At 40.7% G+C, this 13,770-nt stretch overlaps 1 protein-coding gene across 2 annotated transcripts in view; it reads left to right on the plus strand.

Moving 5' to 3' along the window:
- LOC113173854 (inactive dipeptidyl peptidase 10) overlaps positions 1-13,770 on the plus strand; it is a 158,968-nt gene that overhangs the window by 76,486 nt on the left and 68,712 nt on the right. The window lies entirely within an intron of this gene.

Genomic DNA, 13,770 nt, shown 5'->3' on the forward strand with positions numbered 1-13,770 from the left:
GTGCATTGCAGTGCAAATGCACTAAAACATTAACTAAATCCATAATGGATAGGATATGTCATCATGTTTGTTGCCTTTAGCTTTGATTACAGCAAACATTCACTGTTGTATTGTTTCGATAAGTTTCTGCAATGTCATATCGTTTATTCCCGTCCAGAGTTGCATTCATTTTTTACCATCTTGATTCATCATTGATGATGGGAGAGTCGGACCGCTGTGCAAAGTCTTCTCCAGCACATCCCTGTGAATCCTGGAATTGGGGCTTTTATGTTAAAAACATCACCAATGCACAATGCACTCAGCTTGCAGCTTCTGCTGCCTTCTCATTGTGCTCCGCCCTGCAGAAGAGCAGCTAAGAGAGGAGGTGAAAGCACCTCGTCCACGTATCTGTCCACAGCGTTGCAGCCCGTGCGGTGATTCACACTTGCGACCTTCACGTCATAAGCTCTCCTCTGTGTCCCGAGGCGAGCGGTGCCCTGAATTAACAGACGCTGACACGTTCCATTCTCGAAAGGATTAAAAGGCAATTACAAAGTTTGAGTCATCACTTGTGACACAGACAGGGGGACAGACTGCAGTAAAACCTCAGATAACAGGAATTAGGAAGAGGGAACAGTCAGACTTTACCCGTGTGTGTGTGTGTGTGTGTGTGTGTGAGGTAACAGGGGGACAGCTTGTAAGTGCATGTATTTGCACACAGCTCAGCTTCTGTAATCCAGTCACATTAGGGGCGTTGACGAGCAGCATCTTTGGAGAGTCTTCGCGAACGTGTGTTTGTGCAGATGCACGTTTTGGATTCCTCAGCGGCTTCGGAGATGCATTAAAAATTTAACCTCGCTTCAGGCAACTTTCTCCAGTGAGGAACATCAGCTCTAATTACGGCACCGTAAATGCAGCGCAGACATGTGGTAAACATGAGCGCGCTGTGTGTGGTTCACTGTCACTTCTCGGGACTGAAGTTGAACTTTTTCAGACTGATGATGATGCAATCCAGAGCTGGCGATACAGAAAGTTTCCTGGAGTTCTTCTTACAGAATGCTCTCAGCTGTCTAACAGCTCGTGAAGTTGGGAGACGTTGACGTCAGACACACACACACACACACACACACACACACACACACACACACACACAGACGACTTTATGATGGTGTGAACTAAAGTGAATTCATAAACTGTGAACCGGCACTGATCATATGTTGATGTGTTAATTAACTCCACGTGCACCAGGCCACAGAGACAGCTTCCCTCCAACGCCGAAGCACACAGATTTGTATTTGTAGTCCATGAATTTCATTGTCATTCATATTGACACGGTGGCTCCTGCCAGGCCTCTACTCACCACTAGTCCATCAGCTGAGCTCAGATGAGGTGCAGTGAGTGTTTCTGGCAAACAAGGTTTTCTGCACTTTCAGGACTAATAGTAAGCACAGAGGGCAGGCGGGGATCGATTTCACTCCCCGGGGTGGATAATCAACAGCTTATCTCAAAGGGCAGTGATATTGATGGCACACCAGAGATCGACAGATACAGTAGACCGCCACATCTATCTGTTGTCTCTCTGTACTGAGCAGCTTATACAGACCTGTACAGTATGGACTGCACGGGGAGCACAGCCCGTTATCATTACCACATTATTTGGTGTCTCATTTGGTGTCTGCACTGATGACATGCACAAAAATACAGCAGGCGCCTCGACATTTGACGAAGCATCTTGTGTGATGTGGTGATTCTTAAAATACCTTTATGGATGTTTACATATAGAGAGTTTGAGAGTTTTACAGGTGCAAGCCCACTTTCACTGTTCAGACGTGACTCAGTTATTATTCAGAGGACAGATTTGTCTGGCACTAACCGTCAAACTGATTTATGACTGCTTTGTGATTCGCTGTCTGATGCCCTTTCCTGACTGCGCTTACAGTACTTCCTCAGTTTTGGACACGCAGTGATGTTTTTTTTTTAGTAACTTCCACAGGACATCCACTGTCCTCCTCCTCTGAATCCTCATTTTCCTCTACTGCTGCACTAATAAACCACCTGAAAGGGTGTGGTCCTCTATATTTTGTAAGACTTCTGTCCAGGTTGAGAGTCAACATTTGTTATTTTTCATTTTCCCTACATAGGTATCTCCACTGGTGTGTATCTCAAATGACTTGGTAATGTGATAATGCAAGTGTGTTGTCCCAAAACAACCACAACAACAAACGACTTAGAGAACATCGGAGTAACTAGTGTAGAACCTTCAGTCTGGTCTCTCTGTGTAAACCTCATGCGTGGCTGCTGCCTGTGCTGCTGCTGAGGCTCTCAGTGAGTATCGATACACTACACAGTGATGCAGGAGAGGTGTTTGCATCCCTTTATAAAAGCAAGAAAAGTCATATTCTGTGTAGAGGAAGAATTGAAAAACAGTCACTACTGTTCACATTCTGTCTGTTGGCGTTCCTGTGCTGCAGCTTCTTCTTCTGTGCTGAAACGTTCCTGCTATTTATTTTCTAGAATCAGTCTGACCTTTGCCTTATTGATCATAATTTGGTTCAAAAGTAGAAACTTTGTAATTCACCCAGTGTAGCATTAACCTTTGGCTGACCTACTGGTGAATGCCAAGCTAACATGCTACAGCCTCCCTCCCTCCCCCGACTCAGGCGTTCACACCAACCAGCTCTAGAACTAGCATGATTGTGTCTGTGTCAACTCACAGATCCATTTATACAACACTAATATTACACATAATTCACAACAAAGTTTGAAAGCATTCGACAGTACACACCGTCTCACACACTCGAGCTGTGCGGCTTGTGAGACCCGCACAAACCTTGACAATGAGCAAAGAGTAAAGTCACAAAAACATTTTCGCAGACAATGTTTTTCACAGCTCAGTAACTCAGATAAACACATCTTTCTTTTGTCACCTCGCTTTTTTGAAGGTGCCAATTTTAGGACTCAAGATGTCACTGACATTCAAAGATGTAATTAACTCCATTCTTATCGCACGGACGGGCGGACTTGAAGTTAACCAGTGCTATTTGGAGGCTCGTGATGCTCCGTGCACAGAGAGTAAAGTGAGGATGGTTCTAAAAATAATGCAGTGGATAGTTTTTTATTCAACATTTAACTTCGTGACGGGTGTGAACAGGTATGGCAGAACTCCTGTGTTCAAGTGAGCGACTGTGAGTTTCGGCAAATTTACTCCTGTCCTGTGTTAATGCCGAGCTGTTTGAGGAAATAGAAGCATTTCTTACCCATTGAGACATATTTTTCCATATTTTCACTCTTTGAGTAGAGATAATTAGCACAGACTGTGTAAAAAAGTCTCAAAGTGCTGTGAGATGGAATAAGAAAAAAAAAAAAAAGATTGAAATATGGAACTAGATTTTCACTTTACAGTGTAGATGTGGTTTTGTTACCATTTCATATAAACAGCTTCTCTTAAACTTGTGTGTTTATCAGTATTCAGATTTTTTATTTTTTATTTTTTGCCACTAAATTGCAGAATTTAAAAAATAGTTCTGAGAAAGAACACTATTTGCGGCAGTGTGGGTAGGGTTTGGTGTAGTATGAATCATCTTCGCCCTACTCTGGATGGCACTGACATCCTGATGATAACAGCGCCAAGTGAACGTTTTCTAAGAACTGTTTTGAAGAAAACCACTGTTGTTGTCTCGTGTGAAGGATACGTCCTAAATTCTACCGAGGTCAGGTAAAATGGTCGGCGTAGCGTCTCGCTGGATGATAAACACTCTGACGTCTGATGGCTCATTGCTGTTGTCTTTGTTATTGCAGCACACTGGACTGTAGTTTGGCTTTGTGCGATAGAATAGGCAGATGCCCTTTGTGTATTCTGTTGTCGACCTAATCACCAAGAGGAGACCCATTGTAAACAGCACTGATGGCGAGATGATCAAATCAGTAGCTTTATCTGACTCCCGACTGCACTGTCCTTCCCTCTCCACCTCTCCATCCCCACTAATTCCCACACAACTGGCAATTTTATAGCTCAGTGCCTGCCGAATCCTCCAATGTGACCCTATAGCTATAAAAAAAAACAAAAAAAAAAAAAACAGAGCCACTTTTCCACCACGCACAGAGACAATTTCCTGTCTTCACACGGGCGCATTCAGCTTCACGTCAACAAGATTCTGTTTCTGCTCATGCCAGGTTCTCCTTTCAACTTGTATTCCTTTTGATAAGTGAGATTGGTTTCTGAATTGGGAGGAAATGGCGAGACTCTCATTCAACAATTTGCCTTGGAATGTAGTCAACTCTGCCTAATTGCATAGACAGATTTGATTGCAGGAGACAGACAAAAGCGTGGGCGCCTACCATGTAAATGATATAAAATCACATTGAAATATGCAGAGAAAATGAAAAGTAAAAAGCTGATTAATGGAATTAGCTTTATTGTTCTGTGTCCTTCACATACTGTAGGTGGTTTGAGCTTAGATTTATCCCTTGTAATGGTCTGATGCCACTGAATACATCTCATTAAATCCTCTCCTGGCCTTTGTTTGTCTAATAAAATCAGGCATTGCTCCCTTTTTGCGCATCAGTAGCTTTAATGAGGTTTGCATTACAATGAGCAAACCTTAATACAATAAAGAATATTAAAACGCTCAGATGTATCTTCCAGTAACCTAAAGTCCACCGACTGTACAGTGCGTGTGCTGAATCACAGATTTGCTTTCACCTGTCAATACTGTTGAAGGCCCTGGAGTTCAGATAAGCCTGGTAAACACATGACTGAACTATTCTTTGTGTTTATTATTGTTCCATAGCAACCTAAAAACAGTAAGAGATGCATTTACATCATCCCTGCTACATGCTAATCTCACAGTTGGGGAAGAAGATACATTAGAGCACTCCATCAGACATTTACATCACGAGACAATTGAAAGTGTCAGGACGTCTTCTTATGTGCCGAGCACGTAAATAAATGTTCCTGCCACCTCACTGAATATAAATATACAGTTTGGAAATGTAGACATTCTGCCCCAGCTTGTACCTCTCCAGTCTTCAAATGCTGCCGCCCAAACAGCTGATCGCCAGAGACTAACTAAAAGTATGAGAGCATCGTGTTTATCATCTTAAAAACTGTGAGGTGGGTCGTCCAGGATAGGGAGCCGTGAAGCGACCCTGCTGTCAAGTCTGTGTGAGGTTACGTCAGCTTCAGCAGCTCCATTGTGTTTCTGTCAACACTGTCACGGGGCAGACAGATAAGGAAATGCTGTAAGATGTGGTTTATCAGCAGCTTGTCCAATCTAAGGCGTTCACGATTTAAATGCCACATTGCTATATTTAATATGATTGAGTCATGTAGAGTACTTGTACTGCAGCATCTTTAGAAATATTGACTAAAGTGGTCAGAATCTCTCGTCTCGCTGCAGTGACACCACATATGGTAGCTGTAGCTTTCCTATGTGTGTTTCGCTTTAGCTAAGAAAAATAATAATAAATAAATAAATAGGCATGAATTTGATGACATTCATCAATTTATGTAAATAAAGAACACATTAGCATTTTTTGTGCCTAAACCTAACCCAGGTGTGTTTGTGCCCAAACTCAACTACATTATAATGTTTCCAACAGCTTTTCTGATTGTTGTCATGACAACAGTTCTGACATACAGCTACCATTGTTGTTAAATACTCTATCATTATCATTATCATTTCATATATAGGCTTAATTTTGCTTTGACTCTGTCTTATGTCATTTTCTCTTTATTATTTCCTGTTTACTTCTTCAGAAATAAACAGGAAAGTTCTTCTACTTGTTCACCAGAGGCTGTTGCACATACCCCAGAGGAAAGTGTGCTACAGTATAGATCAACAGTAACAATGTGTATTTTTCACCCACAACAATTTTACTGCAAATACAGAGGAACATAGATGCTTTAATGCTGCAGTTTATTCCAAAAGACAATAGGGGAAAGACTGGGGAGATTGTTGCACAACGGATAACCTACAAGCAAAAAAATATGTTACAGAAATAATACCAAAACACACAAACAAGTATACAATACAATAAAGTAAGTATAAGTGCATTTTATACTGAGATTATTACATTCATTAAGCTGACAGGGCATAATCTACTGTATTAGCATGAGATTATACAGGCATTTTCAATTTGGCATTTGAGGATTTTAATAATATCAATATCATCTATTAGATGTAAAGCCATTTAAGAGGTAAAAAAAAAAAAAAGCTTCATCGAATGCGCTCTGAATCTCAGTCTCACCTTGCAGTTAGAAAGCGCATTTACATTAGTGCTAATTGTGAATATGACCTTTACAATAATTGTGAAGCCACGGAGTGAGATGATAAACTGGTAAATTGTCCCTCCACTTAAAAGGTACCATTCACAGAGCTAATTTGCAGACAGCTTTACCTTTACTTACCTTTTCTCTTAGTTCTTCACTGAGAGCTTAATAATAACTCTGATACATGAGCAGCAAATATTATTTGGCAGCACTCTTCCTGGTTTGGCAGTAACTACTGCTGTTATTCTGTTGCTTCTGTATAGCTAATCTCAGCGTCCATATTAATATACAGTAATACCACTGCACTGCTGAGTTGACAACCTCGTGTATCTGAAACCAATATGGCAGGGACAGCCACTAATTGAGAATTATCTCATGGGGACCAAAGGGCAATGGAAGTGTCCTTCAGGGTGAGGCTGATAATGCTAAATACAATAAGATGACAACGTGTTGCTAAGCTTTGCTGTTTCTTATTAGCCACTGGATCAATCTCAGATGTTAAGCCTCGAGACCCCAGAATGGCTTCGGCTGTGGCTGTCGATGATTTACAAGGCAGTGAGAAATGGCATTTCATGGGTAAACAAAACTAAGCCTGTACAGATGACATTATTTTACTTATTTGTGCCCTCTGCGACCCGCTGTCACTGTTAAAATGGCTCAGCTTGGGCTGAAATGCTGCTTGTCATTTGTCACACTCCTTCCAAGGTCAGCAGAGTCCAGCAGAGGGTAATCTCGCCGCTCTATAAATAGCCTGACTCCTCTCACAGTGGTGCATGTGCCTGCACGGTTGTGCACAAATATGTATTGTAAGGATTATTACCAGGAGTTTGATACAGATGGGAGGGGTGTCAGCCAAACATCTGAGAGGCAGCATTAGTAATGTCATTATACCCTCTTATAGTTTCCACATTTTCTCACAGTTGGATGTAATAAGATCTCTAAGAAAGTGGGACATGAGTAGGACATGACTAAAATATTAGTCTGCATAAGTGTGCATTGTCTGTGACCCTGTACAGTGTGTGCAGGAATGACTGCTACTGTAGCTTTCAGCGATGTCGGGAACAAAGAGCATCATCAGCAACAGCAGAGAGGACAGTGGAGCCGAATGTGCAGAGCAGTTCTCAAACACGCTGAACATCTGTGGTGGCAGACTGCTGTCGTTAATTGTTTCCAGCTAAGGAGGAACTAACAAGGCACTACCATCAAAAAAAAAAAAAAAAAAAAAGCTTTAAAGCACATTGCTAAATTTTGTTAGAGCGACAGCACCCCCCAAACCTAAAAGCTGATAGTCACTCTGCAGACTGTACGATGTATATGATGCAGCCTGAACACTGTAAGTGAAAATTTCAGTCAGTGGAATCAAGCAGGAGTCGGTGTGACGTCTCTCTCTCTGCTCTCATTACACTCCTCCTATAATAATCTTGGTTTCCAAGGCTGTTTTTGCTGTTTCAAAGACAGATGATGTGATTACAGAAAATGGCTTCTGTTAGCACACGGCTAAGCCATATGATTGTTCAGGGACTGCTTCGCAACAATCAGGAGTTTTCCTCTAATGTCCTATCGTGTCTTTTCCTTCTTTTTATTTTAACTCACAATCCTTCCAGACGTGGAATATAGAAACTATTGTGAAATAACCACAGCTGGCGTTCTTATACCTGAAACTGTAGGCAAATAGCGTGACTTGAATTGTGCATATGATGTTGCAAGAGACAGGTTTTACTCATAAAGATCGATTTACCAGCCGTGGGAATTATCGAATTGTTGTCCTTTCAGATCCCTTGTCTAATTTTTGTGCTTTGCTTGGTGAGAATTGAAGTCCGATTTTTATTTGGCTTATCAAAGTAGCAAACAGGTTTCAGCAGTTCTATGCAGCACTCTTTGACCAGTCCATCGATAGTATCCTGGTTACACTACAGTTTGGTATTGAGTGTGTCAAGGTCTGACTGTCTGACTCCTGCAGCCTGAGACTGGCTCTGTAATGGATCCAGCTTTGTGAGGTGCCAAAAAATAACCACCATATGTCACCAGGGTCATCAAGCTACAACTCAAGACTTTTTTTTTTTTTTAAACAGAAACCGTGCTTTACAATCTGGGGCCATGACATTTGAACTTTGTTGGCATTTACAGATCAGGGGAACTTCTGCTATGGGAAATGCAGCATCCACTGTTTTGTGTAGCTTGATCCAAATTGGAGACAGGGTCAAAGTCAGGGTGTTGTGGCTTCTGCTGCTTTGATTTTATGCCGCCTCTTGAAAATGTGTCTACTGACTCTGTGGCAATGCTAATGCACGGCTAGAGTATCTGTTTAAATTATAAATCATTCAACGACATTCTAGTTTTTTGGAAAAACTAAAATAAAACAAAGTTAAACCGGTGCTTGTTTCCTTACTTAACAGAATATTTCATTGTTAGCTGGCACGGTGTCAGTCAGGTCGTGCCGGGATGCATGGCTGGATTAACACCATCGTCTCTGTTCACTCAGCTATGTCTCTCCGTAATTCCCCAACAACAACTGCATCCCATTTTTCGCTGTGGTCTATTTGACATGATGAATAATTGATTGTATCGATTGAGTGTGATGGAATTTGTCCCAGAGAGAGGCAGATAGATTTACAGTCAGAGTCTGTTACATGACAAAAGGTTCTGATCATTGCCTGGGTTGGGTTGAGTGAAATCATAGCACACAGATAAAGTAAAATGAGAATCTAGAATTAGACCACAGAAAGGCATCTTTTAGATTCTCTTATACTTCTTTATACTTAGGGCCTGATTTACTAAAAGTAAAAACGTGAAATCTTGATATCACCTGCAAAAGGCTACACAAACTGATCTACTAAGAGTACGCACTGAGTTCTGAGTAAAAATAGCAAATAACATAATAACACATACTGCAGATTTTTTTTTTACAGTGGCTTTAATAAATGTGCTAAATGGGGCAAAATTGTGCCTGAGTGCACAAAATAAATTTATATCTGAAAATAAACAGCAGCCTTTATTCTTTTGCTGTTTTCCCAAGAGTGAGTGGAGAAATCAACTATACACATGTGCAACTTGCCTCCAACAGCAAAACCCTCATTAATATTAATAAAATGTTTAATTGCAAATATTTTCTTAGTAGATCAGCCACAAAATGCTGACTAATGAAACAAGCAATTTTCAAGACTGTGCATGCAATTTAGTCCTCACTGTTTGGGATCATGGTAATTGCACATACTAGTGTCATAACAAATGGAGGCTACAACAAACTACCTGGATGAGCTTGTTTGGGGCTTGGTTTAATGATGTTTTTTCCACCATATTGGCTTCAAAATTAGACTCGTATCTTGGTTTTAGCATGTTTTACCTTAGCAAAAAAAGCTGTTTAACTTTATTTTCCCACCAAGCTCATATCAAAGAATAAAAAGTAAGAGGATCAGTAAACCCAGTGGATAACCTTAGCTGTAATTATTCTGTTGGGCTGAAAAATGCACCCACTTTGCATATTATCACAACAGGTTATTTGCTGTTAACGCCCCTATTGGCGAGCACAGTAGGTCCCTGCTCCTCTAGCCAGTAGGCTCAGAAGACAGTTATCTTGTGATATCATACACCACATGATAACCTTAATTTGCATATTAAGAGTAATAAATCCAAAGCAATAACGTTCTTGGACTTTCAAATAAAAATTTGGCGTCTATGTTTAGTCACATAAACAACCTGTTTAAATTTAGGTATTAAAATTACTTTATTAGGTTTAGTGGTTAGTGACAGGTAGGAGGTGATGGCTTGGGTTAAAAGTCCTTTTAACTAAGCTTCATAACATTTAAACTAGCTGGAAAAGACATCATCCACTGCTGCTGTAAATCACAGAGAAACACTGCATGTGATACATGTTCATGGGAAGTAACAATAGAAAGTCGTCAGCCGTGTAAGTGTCACTGTCCTCAGAACAAGCAGCAAATCAGCAGACGTTTGCTCTCCGAGCTAATTAATGTCAGAAATTAATTAGAGAAAATCAGTGACAAAGAAACTGAATAGCATTTTTTTTATTGATAGATTTACTTCATCCCACTGTAGCTCCAGTGTACAGACCCACAGAGAAACTGGAAAGCTCATGAAAGTGCTCGTCAAGATCAGTAACATGGAGATCAAAACACTGACAGAGGGAAATTTGCATGATTTGTATAGCTGCCTGTGGAGATCACACTTCACTGTGCCAGAGGAGAAAAAGCAGACTGAGACTGAATGCAGACGCACGTCTCTCAGAGTTTGTCGTCTCATTTTCAAGAGTGGAGGTGTATCTGTTTCATGAAACAGACGAGTGCCAGTCAGACGCTCTTCATACCCCCCCACCCCCTGGTGTGGATTTCTCTACCGAATAGGATGATAGTATTGTTTTGATATTAGTCCAACGCGTGTTTGACCTTTTAGTCATAATACGTTTGGCCATTCTCCACCCTGTGAGAAATGTTGCCCTTCAAAGTAGAAACCACCTCTTTTCTCTCTACAACAATGTTGTAAATTGAGAAATAATTGAATATACTAGATATACTAATTGAGTGCTATGAATAATATGCATGCTTGACGTCTTACAGGAAGGTGGTTATAGCCCAGATAAAATCTGATTTCTGTTTGTTCACACACAGATTCAGAGTCTGTGTATTCACAGATTGTGATTCAGGCAGTGTTTACTCCATTGTGGCGCAAAGACTGGAAGTAAGGGGAGGAAATCTAGCTTCTGCCAGGGACGATAAACATGTCTCAAAACAACCCCACAAATGCCTCAGTTGCATGTTGCAGTGTGTTCGCTTGCGTCAAGAAACTGTTCCTCGAGTTGACACGAGAGTCAGCTGGGTTTGGTTCAGAGTTACAGAAGAGCGTGTGTGCATAAGCTACAGTAACTGCTCGCCAAACATGCAGCACCTCATTTACTGCCTTTATGTCTGTAGAATATGTAGTTATTTAACTATGTAGAGTATATCTTTAATCTGAATTTAGCTAGGGTTCATTTAGATGGATTAGTTACTTAATAATATTGCCACTGCTTTCAGTGCATTCTACTTCCTTTTGGGCTCATAGTAACCAGGCACTCATACTGTAACACTGACATTTCGCCCCGACATTTAAATATGTGCAATTATGTAATGACAGTGCACAGCAAGCTATAAGCACCTTAGCAAAGACTCTTTGTCAGGAGTACAGATATGGATTATAGTGATAGGCTGACAGCTCATGATGTCTACTCACACACCAACATCACAACGCAAACATTAATGGGAGATAAGATACAGTATAACCAGTGCAGTAAGGGTCAGGCTCCTACAAGTCATCCTGCTGTGACATTTAATATGCTAAAGAGGGCTTAAAGGAGAATGGAGAGCTACTTTTAGGAACAGAGATACTGAATAAGGTGCCTTATGAAATCATGTTGATTTAAGAGAGTAAAATGTTTTTGTAATACGATTTTTTTATTGATCATGAGAACTGTTTTTATAGATAAATCAATGCTGTTTGTTCCATTTTGTTTATATGTTTGTTTGTATAAATCCTCAGCCGACATAGACTTATCGAGAATATATTTGCTCTGAAGCGGAATCAGCATAATAAAACCCAGTTCCTGTCTCATTCCCTCTGGTTGGATAACCACTTAACTGGGGCCTTTCTAAGCTTCCGCATTAATGGTAATGGACAGACTCAGTGGGTCAAAATTCTCTTAGTCGTTTTGTCAGAGCTCATAATTGACTTAATAAATTGAGGATGATGATTTGGAAGTGGCTAAATAGTTGGGGGGAGAAAATGAGACGGGGAGAAAGTGTGGAGGAGAACGAGAAAGAAGGAATCTCATGCATGGAGGCACAAGGGCAATTTAGAGTTGCTGTCAATTTTCAAGGACACACCAGCTTTTCGTGGTATTAATGAAATGAGCAGCAGCCCAAGTCCTGATAATAAATCAGTCTTGTGGGTCCAACAGAGGCTGTGAATAATGTAAAACTGCATCTGTGTAATGTCCATGTAAAGCAATTCCTTTGTTATCACATTTGTTCCAAATAATAAGAAAAAGAATTATGAGCAGACGAAACTCTTACAGATGTGGGCTGTAGCTGGTGACTGCGCTTTGTCTGCCACTTTGCAGTGTGTGTGAAACAACTGGGGACACTTCAGTCATAACGGGCTCATTAGTCAGTATGTGTTTCATTTCTAGTCATGACAAAAAGCCAGTTGAGCTGCTCTTAAACCACCATGTCAAGTACTTAGAAAATGGATTTCTGGGAAAAATCTGACAAAGGTGCGAAGAAAGCTTCTTTGTAAAAGCGGAACCACGGCTCTAATTGGCAATCATTTTGTTTCCCTCCCCTCCAGCCAATCAAGTTGTAGTAGAGGGTTGGTGGCCAGTAATCACTGCATTTCACCTGCAGGGTTATGCGGGTAATTGAAGCCTGGAGAGAAGCTGAAGAGAGGAGAAATTTATAGGTGGGAGGCTTAATTCACCTTATCAGAGGCAGCAGATGTGTTGGAAGACCCAGTTTAAGACCCTCTAATACCAGGACTCAGAGATGGCGTTGCAGGAGAAAGCTTCAGAAACTCTCCTGGATAGCTATTTCACTGGAGATGCTATCACACGCGGTCTACTCAATGGTCACTCAGATCGCTCCAACCAAGGTCTTTTTGCAGCCAGTTTGACCTGATGATCCTTTAAATGCAAATGCCCTCTGCATTTCTTTAAAAAAATGTTTGTTTATAGCAGCACCGACCTGCAGAAACACTGACTCTTGGGTGGAAAGAATGTGTTTTCCACAGGTCAGGAGGTGTAATTTGAAGGTGGGGTTATGCCAAGCAGTGATTGAACCATGCAAATGCTTATCAGCACTGACATAAAACTACATAACACATACACATACATTGCCTTTCAATGTTTAGGCTTAGAGCCAGAAATAGGCTGAAAATACCAAGCCTCAAAACCCTGTGTTTTAACAGGAAGTCTACAGGAGCAGTCTGAGTTTGTGGTCTTTGTAGAGTTTTAGATCATCTTCATGAAGCTGCTATGGCTCTTTCATATTTAACTCAAATCAAACCCTTTAATTTAAATATTTACCTGACATTTTGTGTCCATTAGGCCGATAGCAACAATAATCATGTTTGGGAGTATCTCATCTGTAAACAATGTGAAAGAGACAACATTGAGCCAAGCAGATGACATCTGTCAGCTGGTAATTATTAATCAGAAAAATATACTTTAATATAGAGATTGATTCTAGCATCAGATGTTCGGGGGGAGGTACAGCCTCTAATAAGAACATGAGATGCATGCGGTGTCTTGGAGAATTGTCCAACCCCCCCTACTGAGCCACTTACTTACTGTACCAATATATTTAGATGAATTATGTTCAACCTTCAACATATAATATTTTTATTACTAGAATAATACTTTACTTGGCCAAAAGCTTCAATTAGGTACTCAATGCTATTTTAAGATGCTTTCTAATTGTGTGGTGTTGGTCTGTTGTAGTGTATTCTAATAAAGGTTGAGAAGGACAATCACA

Source organism: Anabas testudineus, chromosome 21 (assembly GCF_900324465.2).
Source record: "Anabas testudineus chromosome 21, fAnaTes1.2, whole genome shotgun sequence".
In the NCBI taxonomy this organism is placed as follows: domain Eukaryota; kingdom Metazoa; phylum Chordata; class Actinopteri; order Anabantiformes; family Anabantidae; genus Anabas; species Anabas testudineus.